The sequence below is a fragment of the Urtica dioica genome, chromosome 6 (genome assembly GCF_054948205.1).
Source record: "Urtica dioica subsp. dioica isolate 48M chromosome 6, U.dioica_male_clone48M_v1_H2, whole genome shotgun sequence".
Lineage (NCBI taxonomy): Eukaryota > Viridiplantae > Streptophyta > Magnoliopsida > Rosales > Urticaceae > Urtica > Urtica dioica.
The window spans coordinates 14,086,021-14,106,661 of NC_142761.1; positions in this window are offsets into that span (position 1 = coordinate 14,086,021).

A 20,641-nucleotide genomic window follows, 5' to 3' on the forward strand; every position below is an offset into this window, starting at 1 on the left:
ATGAAGGAACTTCACACTGCTGTAGGTCTCACTAAGACAAAGAGGAATCAAGGAGAGGCACATGCTACTGAGCAAAAAGCCTCCGCCTCTGGAACTGTGAAGAGACCTTACAAGGCCGATAAAAAGAACTGTCCCGCCTATCTCAAAGCAAATGAACATAGTATTGTACTAGTTACCGAAGCATGCTTAGTAGCTGATAATGTATCATCGTGGATTATTGACTCCGCTGCTACTAACCATATTTGTTGTTCCTTGAATGTTTTCAAGAAAACCAAAAGCTTAGAGGAAGGCGAGTTCTGTTTCAAATGGGGTGATGGGAGCCTGGTGTCTGCAAAGGCTGTAGGATCCGTGACGCTGTCTTTTGAAGACCGCACTTTAAACTTGAATAATGTTTATTTTGTTCCTACCTTTGGGAAGAACTTAATATCCGTTGCTCGTCTTCTTGAGCAAGATTATTGTTTAAAGTTCATTAAGAATGGAATTCGTATTTCGTTTCCTGATAATTCTTTTGTCACTGATGCATGTATGAAGAATGCTCTTTTCTACATCTATCCCACTCAACCTTCTCTTTTAGACACCGAAATAGATAACGATCTAATTAGGGAGCCAAAGAGGATCAAACTTTTTGAATCCTCCGATCTAACAAAATCAACATACCTCTGGCACTTGAGACTTGGTCACATCAGTCTAGATAGGATTAAGAGACTTGTGAGGGACGGTCCACTCCAAGCCTCTGCAATAGGTTCACTACCTACTTGTGAATCCTGCATAGAAGGAAAAATGACTAAGCGACCTTTCTCCGATAAGGGTCGAAGAGCCACTGAGTTGCTGGAACTAATACATTCTGATGTATGTGGTCCGCTCAACCAACAGGCACGTGGAGGATACGAATACTTCGTTACCTTCACTGATGATTACTCAAGATATGGGTTTGTCTATTTGCTTGAACACAAATCCGAGACCTTTAACGTATTTAAGGTCTTTAGGGCTTTAGTGGAAAAGCAAACTGGCAAAGTGATCAAAACCCTTCGATCTGATCGAGGTGGTGAGTATATGTCTGGAGAGTTCGATGACTTTCTTAAAGAAGAAGGTATCGCTTCTCAGCTTACCGCACCTGGCACACCTCAACAAAACGGAGTGTCAGAGAGAAGAAACCGAACTCTTATGGAGATGGTTAGATCAATGATGAGTTACTCATCACTCCCGCTTTCCTTTTGGGGATATACCCTCGAAACAGCCGCCTACATTCTGAACCAAGTTCCGTCCAAAACGGTTCCTGGTACTCCTTATGAACGATGGACTGGCCGTAAAGTGAATCTTGGCTGCATCGGAATTTGGGGTTGCCCTGCACACGTGCAGAGGCAAAAGACTAGCAAGTTGGCTAGTAGGTCAGAATTGTGCCTGTTTGTGGGATATCCGAAGGAAACCAAAGGTTTTACTTTCTATTGTCCCGAGGACGATAAGACTTTCGTTAGCACGAATGCTCGTTTCCTTGAGGAGGACTTTATGAAGGATGCGAAACCTAGAAGCAAAATTGTGCTTGAAGAAAAGTTGGGTGAGGAAGCTTCTACCTCATCTGTAAGAACTGTTCTTACCCCAACTGAAACACAACCTAACTCGTCAGAATCTCGTCAAGTAGTACTTAGACGTAGTGGGAGGGCTACTCAAAAGCCTGACAGGTACATGTCTTATGGAGACTCTCTTGTAGCCGTCTCCGACATGGATGATCCTGTTTCCTATAGCCAAGCAATGGCTTGTTCTGAATCAAACCTTTGGCTTGACGCCATGAAAGTTGAGATGCACTCGATGTATGTCAACAAAGTCTGGAAACTTGTAGACCTTCCTGAAGGGATTAAACCCGTAGGGTGTAAGTGGATATACAAGAAGAAAAGGGGTCCTGATGGGAACGTTGAGACGTTCAAAGCACGACTTGTGGCGAAGGGTTATACCCAACAAGAAGGGATTGACTATGAAGAAACCTTCTCGCCAGTCGCGATGCTTAAATCCATCCGCATACTCCTATCCATAGCTGCAGCTCTCGACTATGAGATCTGGCAAATGGATGTCAAGACAGCCTTTCTGAATGGCAATCTTGACGAGCGCATTTACATGGCTCAACCAGACGGTTTCGTGGATAAAGGTCAAGAGACCAAGGTTTGTGAGTTGCTTAAATCCATTTATGGACTAAAGCAAGCATCTAGGTCATGGAATATTAGATTCGATGAAACTGTAAAGAGCTTCGGTTTTGAACAGTCAATAGATGAGCCTTGTGTTTACAAGTTAATACACGAAGGCAAAGTTGTGTTTCTGGTACTATATGTCGATGATATACTACTCATTGGTAATGACGTGGGTAAGTTATCTGAGGTTAAGGTCTGGCTAGCAAAGCAATTCGATATGAAGGATCTAGGAGAGGCTGCATACATTCTGGGAATCCAAATCTTTCGAGATAGGAAAAACCAGACCCTGTCGCTCTCTCAAGCATCTTATATTGATAAGGTGATGGATCGCTTCTCGATGCAAGATTGCAAGAGGGGTCAAACACCCTTTAGGCATGGAGTTTCACTCTCTAAGGACCAGTCTCCCAAGACTGCACAAGAGATTGAAGACATGAGGAAAATTCCTTACGCCTCTGCCGTAGGAAGCCTCATGTATGCTATGCTTTGCACCCGACCTGATATATGTTTCGCCGTTGGCGTAGTTAGTCGTTTCCAATCCAACCCTGGACCCGAGCACTGGATTGCTGTTAAGCATGTTCTTAAGTATCTTCGAAGAACTAGGAACTTGATGCTTACATACTCAGGTACTGACCTGACTATGACGGGATATACCGACTCCGATTTTCAAGCGGATAAGGATTCCAGGAAATCCACTTCGGGATCTGTGTTCATCCTTAATGGTGGAGCTGTCGTGTGGAGGAGTATTAAGCAATCTTGCATTGCTGACTCCACAATGGAGGCAGAATATGTGGCTGCTTGTGAAGCATCCAAAGAGGCTGTATGGCTTAGAAAGTTCCTTAAGTATTTGGAATTTGTTCCAAACGTCGACGAGCCCATGACCCTTTATTGTGATAATAGTGGGGCTGTCGCTAACTCAAAGGAACCTAGAAGCCACAAGCGCTCTAAGCATATTGAGAGGAAATACCATTTGATTCGAGAGATCGTGCAGCGCGGAGACGTGGAAGTGAAGAAGATCTCAACGGTGGACAACCTCGCAGATCCATTCACCAAGGCCCTAGCGAACAAGGTCTTCGACCAACATCGTGAGGGATTAGGCATGAAGGACTACACACACCTTCTTTGAGTCAAGTGGGAGTTTGTTGTCAATGGTGCCCACAAGAAGAGTTGTAGTCTTTATTTTGAACATTTGATGTAATAAAGTCTCATGAAGACTCTTGCTTGTAATTGCCTATTCATTCATTAATAAAGTTGAAACGTTCATTCAATCTTCCTTGTCTGAAGCTTTATGATAAAACCATAGTCTTTTAGTCCATAAACAAACTTAACAACTTACGAAGAGACAAATGTAGATTTGCATGAACAAACTCTTCGTAGTTTGCTTAAAACGATATATTCGCAATCTTAGGGTCAAAGGACTATTGACCTCAGTATGATTTTTAGAAGAATCTATGATGTCTGGTTATGAGGCATTGAGAGTTAGGAACTCTATAGTTCTTCTAGGTATCTTCCGAAGGTACTGAATTGACCAGTGCACTTCTAGAGACAAGATAAGAACAAACCATTTAACCTCTTATGTCTCGAAGTCACTATGTATGAATTGCATCATGCTTACCTTAATCCTGAAATGAGACATGCCATTTCACACCTTAGTATTCTCATTTGAGAAAGTCAAATTTCGGACTCACTATGTGATTCCGAACAAGGCCTATTGGTGAGGTACTAAGTTGTGAGTCTGTCATGAGTAACTTTGTGAAGTTCTCATAAATATGGAATTCATGTACAAGATTGCTGAAATGCAATGTATGTCACCTCATGCTTTGTTCCTTGGAGTGTGAATAAATGAACTGGCCAGTGTCCAAATTGAGTCCTGACTCTTTTGGATGAAACAATGTGACTTGTTAGCTCCTCGTCAATACATTGTTTCTAACTTATTCACAAGCGACAAAGGAGTTGAGGAAATAACAGCTAGAAGGGTAAAATGGTAATTTAGTAAATCCCGACTAGCTGATGACATTCATGAAGGGTAAACATAGATAATTTTCAGTGGATCCGCTCATCATAATTAGGTCGAATTCTTGAGTAGAAAATAAATTCATTTGAACCGAGAGATTTTCAGTGTCAGCTCTTTAGTGGAGTCAGTTGGCATTAAGCTAAACTTGGAAAAGGTTTGTGAACTTTTGAGTCCAAGTGTTTAGCTAAAGCTTTGTTCATTTGGGTCCATGAGGTCACTGTCACGAATCACATCGATAGGAATAGTTAAACTGGAAGCTAAGCCAAAACAAGAACGAAAATAGTTAAAAGAGGAAAGGATGAAATGAATGTCAATAAATTTTTTGACAAGGTCATTTTGTGACATGTTTCACTCGGCCATGACTTGATCATTGGGCCTTGTGAATTAATTTCGTTTCATGAGAATTTTATTGAAAATTCTAAATGGGCCTTTTCTTATGTTGTCATGAACAAGTGAAGAAAATTCTAGAAGCCTTTTCTAGAAGATTATGGGCGCCTACCCTATAGAGAAATAGGAGAGTTTATTTTGTGCATAAATGTATTTAGATACTTGCCAAAAGAAAAAGAGGAAACAAATTTCCCACACATGCATGGGGAATTTCGGCCAAGTGAGAAAAGGGGCAAGCCAAGGAACAAAAAAGGAAACAAATCCAAGCCTCTAGGAGGCAGCCTTGGGCGCCCAAGATAGAATGGGAAATAAAGGATTTTTGCTCATGAATATGTGATATTCTATAGAAGAGGAAACTACCTTATTGACGGTAAAACCTCTCCTATAAATAGGAGCCCCATTCCTCACAATTCATTCATCCAAGTTTAAGAGATTTGAGAGACTCTCTCTCTAGAACTTGGCCGAAGTCCTCTTATCTCTCTCTCTAGTTTATTTTCGGTTTTCTCTTGTCTTGGCACCTAGTGATAGAAACTATCGTGGTTGCTCGAGTTCCCGAGGAAAGAAAGAGAGACGTGCTGCGAGGGGAGACGAGCGTTGCAACTTTCCAAAAGCTTCTACAAGGTTCAAGCTTCAAGAAAGGTTAGTAACTTTAATAGCTCATATTAGTTTTTATTTACATGCATATGCTCTTGTCTAGGTTAGTAAAAACTAGTTTTACTTAAAAAGAAAATTTTTAAAATTCCGCCGCTTAACGAAGCGTTAAACTTTTTCTCAAACCCTAGATCAATTCCAACAAGACTCACAACTTAGTACTTCACCAATAGGCCTTGTTCGGAATCACATAGTGAGTCCGAACTTTGACTTTCTCAAATGAGAATACTAAGGTGTGAAATGGCATGTCTCATTTCAGGATTAAGGTAAGCATGATGCAATTCATACATAGTGACTTCGAGACATAAGAGGTTAAATGGTTTGTTCTTATATTGTCTCTAGAAGTGCACTGGTCAATTCAGTACCTTCGGAAGATACCTAGAAGAACTATAGAGTCCCCAACTCTCAATGCCTCATAACCAGACATCATAGATTCTTCTAACAATCATACTGAGGTCAATAGTCCTTTGACCCTAAGATTGCGAATATATCGTTTTAAGCAAACTACGAAGAGTTTGTTCATGCAAATCTACATTTGTCTCTTCGTAAGTTGTTAAGTTTGTTTATGGACTAAAAGACTAAGGTTTTATCATAAAGCTTCAAACAAAGAAGAATGAATGAACGTTTCAACTTTATTAATAATGAATAAGCAATTACAAGCAAGAGTCTTCGTAAGACTATATGACATCAAATGTACATAAATAGATACTACTACACTTCTTGTGGGCACCATTGACAACACATACTGCGTACCTCCTCTTGAGGGTGCGCGCGGCCCTAGTCCAACATGGATGAGAAATGAGCCTTCTAAGACACTCAAACAACTATAAATACCCCCTCTCATTGAGGGGGAAGCAACCGAATTGATTCTAATCGATACACTAATTCTCGCTCTCCTCTGCTTCTTTTGATGCCATCTCTGGCCTGAAGCGCTCTCTACAAGTCTCTCTCGTTCTCAGAGGTTCCGAAGCACTCTCGGGGACACCCGGACGACGCTCCCTTTGACCGAACGACGAGATTAGTGTCACGGCACGCTCCTAGGGTTTTATACCGAGAATCCCCTACGTGTCTAATACACTAGACGCGCCCGTGATTTCCGAAGTCCCGAGATGCCGCCAAGGACTCCTCCCCGCTCCGTCTCCTTGGTTGAGAACGCCCTCTCCCCAGGCTTCGCGCCTCGTAGTGCGTTACATACTTTGTGAACTACGTTCTGACCTGAACCCACACACGGGTACATAGGAAGCCTATACACAATAGGCATGGTCACTCCTCCTCCTCACCCCTTCTCTCCTGTGAGAGGTGGGTGATCGGAGAAACCTAGCTCGAGACTTTCGAGTTCATGGTTTTGGCCCCGGTGTGATCACTTGGTCCAGCCTTTGATCAAACTGCCCGAGGTAGTTAATCGTTGTTCATTTTCGTGCGACAATAGTTTTTGTTTTTCCGGTTTCCCGAAAACGACCGATAACTTTAGCCCCCCAAGTTCATGGCTCATGAACACAAGTCATGAACTTTAATTTTCAAGGGTGTTGGATGTTTTTTTTTTGCAGGGGCCAGACCCGTGGTGGTTTGACCGTCGGGGCCGGGCCGAGTCCCAGTCGATCGGCTGGTCCACAAGACATGCGAGCCGCATGCGGCATGCCAGCCGGTGGGCCCGCGCGCGCGAGGATAGGCGCATGGGTCGGGCGTTGCGCGGGCATGGGTGGGGTGTAGGAGTAGGTCTCCTACTCCTCCCTCTTATATGAATAGGAGAGACCTCTCACCCTTTTCTACATACTTGGCAGCCTCAAAAAGTTAAAATTCCACTTTTGAGTTAAATATTTTGGGGCTTACCTATTTTTTTCATCCTTGGTGGGGAGTGAATTCTTTTCCCAAGTCAGCGGCCCTGAGGTCGACCTTTCTTGCTCTTCTCAGAATTCTGGGAGGACGGCAGAAGGTCCCTTTGAGGAACTCGACGAGATTCTAATTTATGTTGAGGAAGATTCTCGCGTGGCCGATCAATGACTCGCTGAACAAAAGACTAACGCTGCGGCGCTGGCCGAGTTGGCGAAGCCCGGGAGTGGCCCATAAACTAGGTGCGGCCTCGAAGGGGGAGAAGAAGGTCCTTGCGATGCGCGCTCGTCGCGCTTGGGGATAAACGTGGTCTCCCTGAGGCGTCCTTCGACACCCCCTCGCCCAAGCAGCGAGAGGAGGTTTCCAAGTCTGTAGGACTTCCCCAGGCGTCTGACTTAGAGGCCTCGGGCGTCGAGCTTGCTATGGTCCCTTCTGAATCATTCTTGGATGAAATCCACTCCGATGACCCCATTGGGAGAGCGGAGCATACCGGGAAAGTGTTGGAGATGGCCAGGGCACTTTTTATGTCAGAGGGATCCTCGGACTACACTTTTAGGAAGTCCTTGGAGAGGACCCGTTGGTACAGAGTGGGCGATTCTATTGCCCACGAGGATTTGAACTGCAAGGGGGTCGATGCTGCGAGCACACTCACCACCTGAGTTTTCAGCACGCTTTGGGAGACGTACAACGTCCCTCCCTGGTTGAGAAATCTTCGACCTGCCCCCGAGGACTGGCCATCCCGCCCGAGGAACGGGTTTGCTGCCGTCACGATAGGGAGTCTTGTTTGTGGGATACGCCTCTGTTTTCCACCTATCGTTCAGCGGATTCTTGCTCAATTAGGAGTCCACGCTTGCCATATGAGTCCGGCATTCTACTGCCTACTGGCAATGAGCTTTATGGAGTAGCATTGTAAGACTCAACGTGCCATACCCGTGGATGACTTTCTTAACTTGGTTGTCGTATTCCCGGTGCTGGGGCAATTGGGATTTCACATGGCCCGTGCCCGTGGCAGCATGAGGATGATCGACGACTATGACCCATTCGCTTTGGTCATATGGCGAATTTTCCAGCGGATGAGGGGACGACGGAGCTCCCGTTTTTTAAGGAGATATTGGGAATGTCCGAAGCGTGCAAGGTGGGCGAATGGTTCCGCTCTCCTGAGCTGATGGCGCTAACCGAGTGGTTCCCATTCTTCTCCCAAGGCTCTGAGGAGGCGCTCTAGGCGGACAGGCCGCGTAGTCGCGAGGCAGCTTCCCGGAACCCTGAAATGATGGTAGAGATCCATTTCAGAGTTGCCGATCGCATGACAAGAGAGAAACGCGCTGAAGCTACCCGCTCAGTCAAGCAAGAGTCCCGTTCCTCGCTGAAGAGGGCCTCTGCCTTGGTTCTTCCTGATGAGCGGACCGAGTTCAAGAGGGTGAATTTTGCAGTGGAATTGGAGGCGGGGGAGTCTAGAGCCGAGTGTTTTTGACATCTTGAGGAGTCTCCCTTATCTTGGTGGAATGGAGTGGTGTCAAAGAGCGACATTGCCTTCTTTCAAGATGGGGTTACCAACGCTCAGAGGGTTATTACCTTTGTTTATCTTTCTATATGCATAGGTTTATATTTGACCCTTGTTTTTTTCTTGTTGCCATAGGCATATGCGAGAGCCGTGCAGAGCGACAAGATCCTGCACGACTTAATCCGGCGCTTGGGAATCACTCAAGAAGAGCTCGCTCTGGCGATGTCTAGGCTGGCCTAGGTCGACCGTGGTTCACACTCGGGGGCAAAACTCGAGATACTTCGGGACTAGCTTCGAGAGGCTCAAGTGTAGCTCCAGATCTTTTGAGATCAATGCGACGGAGCCCAGATGTCATTGGCCAAGATGGCGGGAGAGCTGATGAGGAGCGTCGAGCTTGTCAGGTGGCATCTCGATCGACACTGATTTTTCGGACCGAGGTTTCCAAACTCTGCCGACAGCTGGACGCCCAGTTAGATGCCATGGAGACTTCTCACAACCAGCTTACTTCGAGCGAAGCAGCGCGTGTTCGGTCAGAGCGCGAGCATGACTCTTTGGCGGAGGAGAATGCTCGCCTTTCCTCCCTGCTCGCTGAGGCAGAGCTGTGGGCATCCGATTTGCAGGACGACTATGATGTCGGGACCGAGGAGGCCCGTCGAGCCGGGGCGATGGAGTATCGAGAGGCGACCACGGCCGAGAATGAGACTTGGGGGGTTACCTTTGACTTTTTAGCGTTATGACTTGTCGTCACTTAGCGTTCAAGGTGGGCGGTGTTTGTGCCTGATCAAGCATCGCTCAGCTTTCGTTGCTGGGGGCAACTTGCTGGTTGTCCCATTTTGAATGGCAATATCCGTACGTCGGGTTAGGCTGACGGTTTTGCGTGCTAAATTTTGGTTATTGCATTGGGAGTTGCCCAACGACTTTGCTTCGTGCCATTTGGTGACCGAATGTGTGGCTCATATTTGGCCGTTGCGTCGGGTATGGCCCAGCGACTTTTGTTTCGTGCCATTTGGCGACTGAAGATATGGCTCTAATTTGGCCGTTGCGCAGGGTATGGTCCAACGACTTTTGTTTCGTGTTGTTTGGCGACCGAAAATGTAGCTCAGATTTGGCCGTTGCACCAGGTATGGCCCAGCAACTTTTGTTTCATGCCGTTTGGCGACCGAAGATGTGGCTCAGATTTGGGTATTGCGCCGGGTATGGCCTTGCGACTTTTGTTTCGTGCCATTTGGCGACGGAAGATGTGGCTCAAATTTAGTCGTTGAACCGGGTATGGCCCAACGACTTTTTTTTCATGCCATTTCGCGACCGAATGTGTGGCTCAGATTTGGACGTGGCGGTAGGAGTGGTCCAATCACCTTTACCTGCGCCTTTACACGACTTACGGCACGCCGGGTTAGGCCTACAATTTTAGTCAAACCCGTGTGTTTCGTGCCATTGGCGACCGAATGTGTGGCTCAGATTTAGCTGTTGGGGTTTGACGCAGTGCCTTTACGTGACTTACTTGCGTTGGGAGTAGCCCAACGACTTTCACCTGCACGTTTACGTGACTTACGTCATGCCGAGTTAGGCCGACGGTTTTAGTCAAACCCGTATGCTCAAAGGGCCGTCGAGGTTTGAGCTTTTTAAGTCCTTATTCCCGTGTTTGTGCGGGAACTTAAGTGTGTATTTGGGGATCTCGCTTCGTGCCATTTGGCGAACGAAGACGTGGCTCAAATTTGCCGTTGCGTCCGGAGTGGCCCGACGACTTTTGCTTCGTGCCATTTCGCGACCAAAGGTGTGTCGAATTAGGTCAACGATTTTTTAATGCCGATTTTAGCTCTTTTAAGTCCTTACTCCCGTTTGTGTGCAGGGGACTTTAAATTTTGTTCCTTGGGCCGTGTATGTTTCAGTGTATGTCGTACGATTCACTAGCCCCCCAAGTTTTAGTTTACATGTCATGCCTTGATGTCTAAAACTTGACAAAGTGGATTTTCGAAAAAGAGAAAAACCTCAAACTTTATTATTAGGAAAAATGATATTTTTGGCCCCTCAACTTTGTCGCCAGTAACAAGTTGGGCCCTGAACAAAAAAATCTGCAGTTTTACCCCTTCATCATTGTAATTGTATCATATGTGGTCCTTATGTTACTTATATCCCCAAAATAAACAAAATTCGATCGTGTGTCTATCATGTGTTGGAAAAAATAAAATAAAAATATATTGGTAATAACATGAATTCGCAACATTCGAATCCATTCGGCAGTGTTTCTGAGGCGGTTTGGCTTTCATGAAGCCGTTGTCGTCACCATCGCTAAGTAATTAATCTCTCTTGAAATGGGTCTCTCTCGAATTAATCTCTCTTGTTATAACCAATATAGCATTGTTTTTTAACACATGATAAACACACGATTGAATCTCGTTTATTTTTGCAATATAAGAAATATAAGGATCAAATATGATACAATTACAATGACGAAGGAGTAAAACTGCGTATTTTTTTGTTCAGGGACTAACTTGCTACTGGTGACAAAGTTGAGGGGCCAAAAATATCATTTTTCCTTATTATTATTGTAAAGAGATAAAATCCTTAGTCATTGGCGCTTGGGCCTTATTGAATTCGGGAAATTAAAGCAATAAACGGGGGAAGTGTTTGTCACTAGTAGTACTGCCTGAAGTGTTCGGCGTTCTAAGGATGTCAAATCGCGGTCCCGTCCATGTGTTCGATGTAATAGGTTCCGTCGTGTATGACTTGGCGAACTTTATACGGTCCTTCCCAATTCATGCCAAGAACACTAGAGCCTTATACCTGGGTGTTTTGGATCAAGCGCCTGAGTACAAGGATGCCAACGGCGAAGATTCGTGTTTTGACTTTGGTGCTGTAGTATTTCTCGACTTTTCACTTTTGTGTGGCAAGCCGAGTGAGAGCTTCAGATCTTTCTCGTCGATTAGGTCCAGCTCATGGCGCATGGCCTCATTGTTTTCTTCCTCATCGAAAGTGTCGATTCTTGTTGTCGTTCGTTTTCGGACAACTATATAGGAGCCCCTAACGGTTCGACCCAGGGCCGGACCAAGTGGTCGCGTTCGGGCTCGAGCGTATAGTAGTCGGTATCCCGAGTCCTCCCTTAGCTGTGAATGGTGTTTTTCTCATCCGTCGTTGGTCTTGCAAGAGAAGGAAACGATGAACTACAAAGGAGAAACAGAGGCGGTGGCTCTGTTTACCTCTCCGACGCTCAACATTAGTGGGATTGAGGTGGAGTAAAGAGGCTTTAGAGGGTTAGAGGCCAAAGCTGAGCGAAACAAGTGAAGTATGAGTTCGACAGCGTTTCGGGACTAAAAAATGGATTACCTTTCGGGTGAGGAAGGACCTCCATATTTATAGGCGACCAAGGGGTGTGTTGGGGACCCCTTGGCCGAGTGAGTTTTTGGGTCGGCCATTGGTCGGTTGAACTTGGGCCGGCCATTGGCCGGCTGAAGGTTTCGGCCGGCCATTGGCCGGCGGAACTTGGTCCGGCCATTGGCCGGCTGAACATGGGTCGGCCATTGGCCGGCTGAACTTGGTTCGGCCATTGGCCGGCTGAACTTGGGCTGACCATTGGCCGGATGAAGGTTTGGGCCGGCCATTGGCCGGCTGAACTTGGTACGGCCTTTGGCCGGCTTAACTTAGGCCGGCCATTGGCCGTCTAATCTTGGTTCGGCCATTGGCTGGCTGAACTTGGGCCGTCCATTGGCCGGCTCAAGGTTTGGGCCGGCCATTGGCCGGCTGAACTTGGTTCGGCCATTGGCCGGCTGAACTTGGGCCGGCCATTGGCCAGCTGAACTTGGGCCGGCCATTGGCCGACTGAACGTTTGGGCCGGCCATTGACCGGCTGAAGGTTTTGGCCGACTGAACTTGGGCTAGCCATTAGCCGGCTGAAGGTTTGGGCCAGCTAAACTTGGGCCGTCCATTTGCTGACTGAAAGTTTGCGCCGGCCATTGGCCGGCTGAACTTGGGCCGGCCATTTACCGGCTGAAGATTTGGGACGGCCATTGGCCAGCTGAACTTGGGCCGGAAAATGGCCGGCTGAACTTGGGCCGACCATTGGCCGGCTGAACTTGGGCCGGTTATTGCCGGCTGAACTTGGGCCGGCCATTGGCCGGCTGAAGGTTTCGGCCGACCATTGGCCGGCTTAACTTGGGCCGGCTGAAGGTTTGGGCCGGCCATTGGCCCGCTGAACTTAGGCCGGCCAATGGCCGGCTGAAGGTTTGGGCCGGTCATTGGCCGGCTAAACTTGGGCCGGCCATTGGCCGGCTGAACTTGGGCCGGCCATTTGCCGGCTGAAGGTTTGGGCCGGCCAATGGCCGGCTGAACTTGGGCCAGCCATTGGCCGGCTGAACATAGGCCAGCCATTTGCCGACTGAAGGTTTGGGCCAGTCATTGGCCGGCTAAACTTGGGCCGGCCATTGGCCGGCTGAACTTGGGCCGGCCATTTGCCGGCTGAAGGTTTGGGCCGGCCAATGGCCGGCTGAACTTGGTCCAGCCATTGGCCGGCTGAAGGTTTGGGCCGGCCATTGGCCGGCTGAACTTGGGCCGGCCAATGGCCGGCTGAACTTGGGCCAGCCATTGCTAGCTGAACTTGGGCCGGCCATTGGCCGGCTGAAGGTTTGGGCCGACCATTGGCCGGCTTAACTTGGGCCGGCCATTGGCCGGCTGAAGGTTTGGGCTGGCCATTGGCCAGCTGAAGGCTTGGGCCGGCCATTGGCCGGCTGAACTTAGGCCGGCCAGTGGCCGGGAGGCTGCTGGCCGGGAGTCGACCGGACGGGCCTTCGCCGGTCGGAAGGGCCGTGGCCGGCCGGGAGTCGATCGGACGGGGCTTGGCCGGCCAGGAGTCGGCCAGACGAGACTTGGCTGGCCTGGAGGTGTCGTTCGTTCCTTGGCCGGCTGGGACGGGCACTGGCCGGCCGGCCGGGAGTCGTCGCGACGGTTACACCTATGTTGCTCCGGATTGGCCAGCAACGCATCGCCTCCTCGTGGTTCTTTGAATCGTGGCGCGTTTTGACTCTTTTGCCCCTGTCGGTCGTTGACGGGCCGACAACATTAGCCCCCCGAGTTTCTAGTCCAGCGTAGGTCGAGTGGAAACTCAAGAATCACGTTGGCACGTGGACTTCAGACGACCACTCTCGAGTTTGCGAGTGCGTCGTAGAGTGGCTCTAGCGCATCACGACGGACGACTTTTGTGCGTCGCGAGGGATGACTTTTGTGCATCGCGAGGGACGGCTTTTGCGCGTCATGAGGGATGACTTTTATGCGTCGAGAGGGATGGCTTTTGTGTGTCGCGAGGGACGGCTTTGTTCGTGGCGAGGGACGACTTTCGCGCGTCATGGGCGGCGACCTTGGTGCGTCGCGAGGGACGGCTTTTTCGCGTCACGAGGGATGACAATTGTGCGTTGCGAGGGAAGGCTTTTGTGCGTCGCGAGGTACCCCTTTGTGCGTCGCGAGGGACGACTTTCGTGCGTCACGAGGGACGGCTTTTGTGCGTCGCGAGGGACATCTTTTGTGCGTCGCGAGGGACGGCTTTTGTTGTCTTTCTTTTTACGTGTCTTATGTTCTCGACACACTATCGTAGTCGATTCGCACGGTTTCGTCGGTCCGTGTCTTATTTTCTCGATTTGCCGACGAGGGCGTAATCGATTTGCGCGGCTTTATTGGTGGTGCGCGGCTTATTTTCTGGATTTGCCAACGAAGGCGAGATCGATTTGCACGTCTTTGTTGTGCGCGGCTTATTTTCTCGACCTACCAACGAAGGCGTGAATCGATTTGCACGGCTTTCTTGTGCGCGGCTTGTCTTCTCGACCTACCAATGAAGGCCTGATCGATTTGCACGGCTTTGTTGTGCGCGGCTTATTTTCTCGATATACCAATAAAGGCGTGATCGATTTGTACAGCTTTGTTGTGCGCGGCTTATTTTCTCGACCTACCAATGAAGGCGTGATCGATTTTCACGGCTTGGGCCTCGGGGGGCCTTGGCGCCACATTTGTGTGACCAGGTTTTCCGTGGACGCTGGCTAGACCAGTTTCGTCCGGTGGGTGCAGGCCTTTGAAACCTATATTTGACTCGCTGCCTATCGGCGCACGAGCTGGGCGACGAGCGCGACCATACCACCCTATGAGCGTGGCACCCTTGGGTGCGCGTGTCATGTGATAGGCGGGGTTAGGTGTAGACTTGATCCCCCGGCGACTGTGGCACCTTAGTGCACTGGTCGCGTTTTCGGGTTTAGTCTCTCGGGTCGAGTCTTGTGCCCATGTGAGCGTGGCGCCATGGCGCGCGTGTCACGTTTGGGGACTCAATTGGCCCACTCTTTCTTTGACGAGAGCGTCGTAGAGCGAATTTTGGTGCACCGTTAGTGGCGACTTAAGCATGTCGTTAGGGATGCTTTTTTCGTGTTGCTTGTAGGAGAGCATGTAGGTTTGTCATTGAGACTTCTGAGTCTATCGCCGACCGGTGAGTCAAGAAGTCGTGTATGTTTGACACGAGGACTTTCAAGTTGACTTGTGAGCTTGTAACTCAACTCGGGGAGTAAACTTAACTCGAGGAATCATGTGCAAAGTCGATGCGATCTCTCGCCCAATGACCCGGGAATCAAGACTCAGCTCGACTTGTGAACTCAACTCAAGGAGTTACTTGTAGAGTTCACACGAGGACTTGTCAGCCAGTTCGTGGGCTCAGGACTCGACTCGAGGGGCGAACTCAACTCGAGGAGTCATGCGTATAGCCAACACGGGGAATCATATGTCGACCCGTGGAATCGGAACTCAACTCGAGGAGCGAACTCTACTCCAGGAGTCATGTGTAGAGTCGGCACGAGGACTTATCAGTCGACTCGTGGATTCGGGACTCAACTCAAGGAGTGAACTCAAATCGAGAAGTCATGCCTAGAGTCGACATGAGGACTTATCAGTCGACTCGTGGACTCGGGACTCAACTCGAGGAGTCATGTGTAGAGCCGACACGAGGACTTATCAGTCGACTCTTGGACTTGGGACTCAACTCGAGGAGCGAACTCAACTCGAGGAGTGAACTCAACTCGAGGAGTCATGTGTAGAGTCAACACGAGGACTTATCGGTCGTCCCGTGGACTCAGGACTCAACTCGAGGAGTGAACTCAACTCGAGGAGTCATGTGTAGAGCCGACACGAGAACTTATCAGTCGACTCGTGGACTCGGGACTCAACTCGAGGAGTGAACTCAACTCGAGGAGTCATGTGTAGAGTCGACACGAGGACTTATCAGTCGACCCATGGACTCGGGACTCAACTCGAGGAGTGAACTCAACTTGAGGAGTCATGCGTAGAGTCGACACGAGGACTTATTAGTTGACCCGTGGACTCGGGAGTCAACTCGAGGAGTGAACTCAACTCGAGGAGTCATGTGTAGAGTCGACACGAGGACTTATCAGTCGACTCGTGGACTCGGGACTCAACTCGAGGAGCGAATTCAACTCGAGGAGTCATGTGTAGAGCCGACACGAGGACTTATCAGTCGACTCTTGGACTCGGGACTCAACTCGAGGAGTGAACACAACTCGAGGAGTCATGCGTAGAGTCGACACAAGGACTTATCAGTCGACTCGTGGACTCGGGACTCAACTCGAGGAGTCACGTGTAGAGTCGACACGAGGACTTATCTGTCGTCCCGTGGACTCGGGACTCAACTCGAGGAGTCATGTGTAGAGTCGACACGAGGACTTATCTGTCGACCCGTGGACTCGGGACTCAACTCGAGGAGTGAACTCAATTCGAGGAGTCATATGTAGAGTCGACACGAGGACTTATCAGTCGACTCGTGGACTCGGGACTCCACTCGAGGAGCGAACTCAACACGAGGAGTCACGTGTAGAGTCGACACGAGGACTTATCAGTCGACCCGTGGACTCGGGACTCAAATCGAGGAGTCATGTGTAGAGTCGACACGAGGACTTATCAGTCGACTCGTTGACTCGGGACTCCACTCGAGGAGCGAACTCAACTCGAGGAGTCACGTGTAGAGTCGACACGAGGACTTATCAGTCGACCCGTGGACTCGGGACTCAACTCGAGGAGTCACGTGTAGAGTCGACACGAGGACTTATCAGTCGACTCGTGGACTCGGAACTCCACTCGAGGAGCGAACGCAACTCGAGGAGTCATGTGTAGAGCCAACATGAGGACTTATCTGTCGACTCGTGGACTCGGGACTCAACTCGAGGAGTCATGTGTAGAGTCGACACGAGGACTTATAAGTCGACTCGTGGACTCAGGACTCAACTCGAGGAGCGAACTCAACTCGAGGAGTCATGTGTAGAGCCGACACGGGGACTTATCAGTCGACTCGTGGACTCGGGACTCAACTCGAGGAGTGAACTCAACTCGAGGAGTCATGTGTAGAGTCGACACGAGGACTTATCAGTCGACTCGTGGACTCGGAACTCAACTTGAGGAGCGAACTCAACTCGAGGAGTCACGTGTAGAGTCGACACGAGGACTTATCAGTCGACCCGTGGACTCGGCACTAAACTCGAGGAGTGAACGCAACTCGAGGTGTCATGCGTAGAGTCGACACGAGGACTTATCAGTCGACCCGTGGACTCGGGACTCAACTCGAGGAGTGAACTCAACTCGAGGAGTCATGCGTAGAGTCGACACGAGGACTTATCAGTCGACCCGTGGACTCGGGACTCAACTCGAGGAATGAACTCAACTCGAGGAGTCATGCGTAGAGTCGACACGAGGACTTATCAGTCGACTCGTGGACTCGGGACTCAACTCGAGGAGCGAACTCAACTCGAGGAGTCATGTGTAGAGTCGACACGAGGACTTTTCAGTCGACTCGAGGAGCGAACTCAACTCGGGGAGTCATGTGTAGAGTCGACACAAGGAGTTATCGGTCGTCTCGTGGACTCGGGACTCAACACAAGGAGCGAACTCAACTCGAGGAGCGAACTGAAAAGTCCTCGTGGACTCAACTCGGGGAGTCATATGTAGAGCCGACATGAGGACTTATCAGTCGACTCGTGGACTCGGGACTCAACTCGAGGAGTCATGTGTAGAGTCAACACGAGGACTTATCAGTCGACCCGTGGACGCGGGGCTCAATTCGAGGAGCGAACTCTACTCGAGAAGTCATGAGTAGAGTCGACACAAGGACTTATCGGTCGTCTCGTGGACTCAGGACTCAACTCGAGGAGCGAACTCTACTCGAGGAGCGAACTCAACTCGAGGAGTCATGTGTAGAGTCGACACGAGGACTTATCGATCGTCTCGTGGACTCGAGACTCAATTCAAGGAGTGAACTCAAATCGAGGAGTCATGCGTAGAGTCGACACGAGGACTTATCAGTCGACTCGTGGACTCGGGACTCAACTCGAGGAGCTAACTCAACTCGAGGAGTCATGTGTAGAGCCGACACGTGGACTTATCAGTCGACTCTTGGACTCGGGACTCAACTCGAGGAGCGAACTCAACTCGAGGAGTAAACTCAACTCGAGGAGTCATGTGTAGAGTCGACACGAGGACTTATCGGTCGTCCCGTGGACTCGGGACTCAACTCGAGGAGTGAACTCAACTCGAGGAGTCATGTGTAGAGCCGACACGAGGACTTATCAGTCGACTTGTGGACTCGGGACTCAACTCGAGGAGTGAACTCAACTCGAGGAGTCATGTGTAGAGTCGAAACGAGGACTTATCAGTCGACCCGTGGACTCGGGACTCAACTCGAGGAGTGAACTCAACTCAAGGAGTCATGTGTAGAGTCGACACGAGGACTTATCAGTCGACCCGTGGACTCGGGACTCAACTTGAGGAGTGAACTCAACTTGAGGAGTCATGCGTAGAGTCGACACGAGGACTTATTAGTTGACCCGTGGACTAGGGACTCAACTCGAGGAGTGAACTCAACTCGAGGAGTCATGTGTAGAGTCGACACGAGGACTTATCAGTCGACCCATGGACTCGGGACTCAACTCGACGAGTGAACTCAACTTGAGGAGTCATGCGTAGAGTCGACACGAGGACTTATTAGTTGACCCGTGGACTCGGGACTCTACTCGAGGAGTGAACTCAACTCAAGGAGTCATGTGTAGAGTCGACACGAGGATTTATCAGTCGACCCATGGACTCGGGACTCAACTCGAGGAGTGAACTCAACTTGAGGAGTCATGCGTAGAGTCGACACGAGGACTTATTAGTTGACCCGTGGACTCGGGACTCAACTCGAGGAGTGAACTCAACTCGAGGAGTCATGTGAAGAGTCGACACGAGGACTTATCAGTCGACTCGTGGACTCGGGACTCAACTCGAGGAGCGAACTCAACTCGAGGAGTCATGTGTAGAGCCGACACGAGGACTTATCAGTCGACTCTTGGACTCGGGACTCAACTCGAGGAGCGAACTCAACTCGAGGAGTGAACTCAACTCGAGGAGTCATGTGTAGAGTCAACACGAGGACTTATCGGTCGTCCCGTGGACTCAGGACTCAACTCGAGGAGTGAACTCAACTCGAGGAGTCATGTGTAGAGTCGACACGAGGACTTATCAGTCGACTCGTGGACTCGGGACTCAACTCGAGGAGTCATGTGTAGAGTCGACACGAGGACTTATCAGTCGACCCATGGACACGGGACTCAACTCGAGGAGTGAACTCAACTTGAGGAGTCATGCGTAGAGTCGACACGAGGACTTATTAGTTGACCCGTGGACTCGGGACTCAACTCGAGGAGTGAACTCAACTCGAGGAGTCATGTGTAGAGTCGACACGAGGACTTATCAGTCGACTCGTGGACTCGGGACTCAACTCGAGGAGCGAACTCAACTCGAGGAGTCATGTGTAGAGCCGACACGAGGACTTATCACTCGACTCTTGGACTCGGGACTCAACTCGAGGAGTGAACACAACTCGAGGAGTCATGCGTAGAGTCGACACAAGGACTTATCAGTCGACTCGTGGACTCGGGACTCAACTCGAGGAGTCACGTGTAGAGTCGACACGAGGACTTATCTGTCGACCCGTGGACTCGGGACTCAACTCGAGGAGTCATGTGTAGAGTCGACACGAGGACTTATCTGTCGACCCGTGGACTCGGGACTCAACTCGAGGAGTGAACTCAATTTGAGGAGTGAACTCAACTCGAGGAGTCATGTGTAGAGTCGACACGAGGACTTATCAGTCGACCCATGGACTCGGGACTCAACTCGAGGAGTGAACTCAACTTGAGGAGTCATGCGTAGAGTCGACACGAGGACTTATTAGTTGACCCGTGGACTCGGGACTCAACTCGAGGAGTGAACTCAACTCGAGGAGTCATGTGTAGAGTCGACACGAGGATTTATTAGTTGACCCGTGGACTCGGGACTCAACTCGAGGAGTGAACTCAATTCGAGGAGTGAACTCAACTCGAGGAGTCATGTGTAGAGTCGACACGAGGACTTATCAGTCGACCCATGGACTCGGGACTCAACTCGAGGAGTGAACTCAACTTGAGGAGTCATGCGTAGAGTCGACACGAGGACTTATTAGTTGACCCGTGGACTCGGGACTCAACTCGAGGAGTGAATTCAACTCGAGTTGTCATGCGTAGAGTCGACACGAGGACTTATCAGTCGACCCGTGGACTCGGGACTCAACTCGAGGAGTGAACTCAACTCGAGGAGTCATGCGTAGAGTCGACACGAGGACTTATCAGTCGACCCGTGGACTCGGGACTCAACTCGAGGAGTGAACTCAACTCGAGGAGTCTTGCATAGAGTCGACACGAGGACTTATCAGTCGACTCGTGGACTCGGGACTCAACTCGAGGAGCGAACTCAACTCGAGGAGTCATGTGTAGAGTCGACACGAGGACTTTTCAGTCGACTCGTGGACTCGGGACTCAACTCGAGGAGCGAACTCAACTCGGGGAGTCATGTGTAGAGTCGACACAAGGAGTTATCGGTCGTCTCGTGGACTCGGGACTCAACACAAGGAGCGAACTCAACTCGAGGAGCGAACTGAAAAGTCCTCGTGGACTCAACTCGGGGAGTCATATGTAGAGCCGACATGAGGACTTATCAGTCGACTCGTGGACTCGGGACTCAACTCGAGGAGTCATGTGT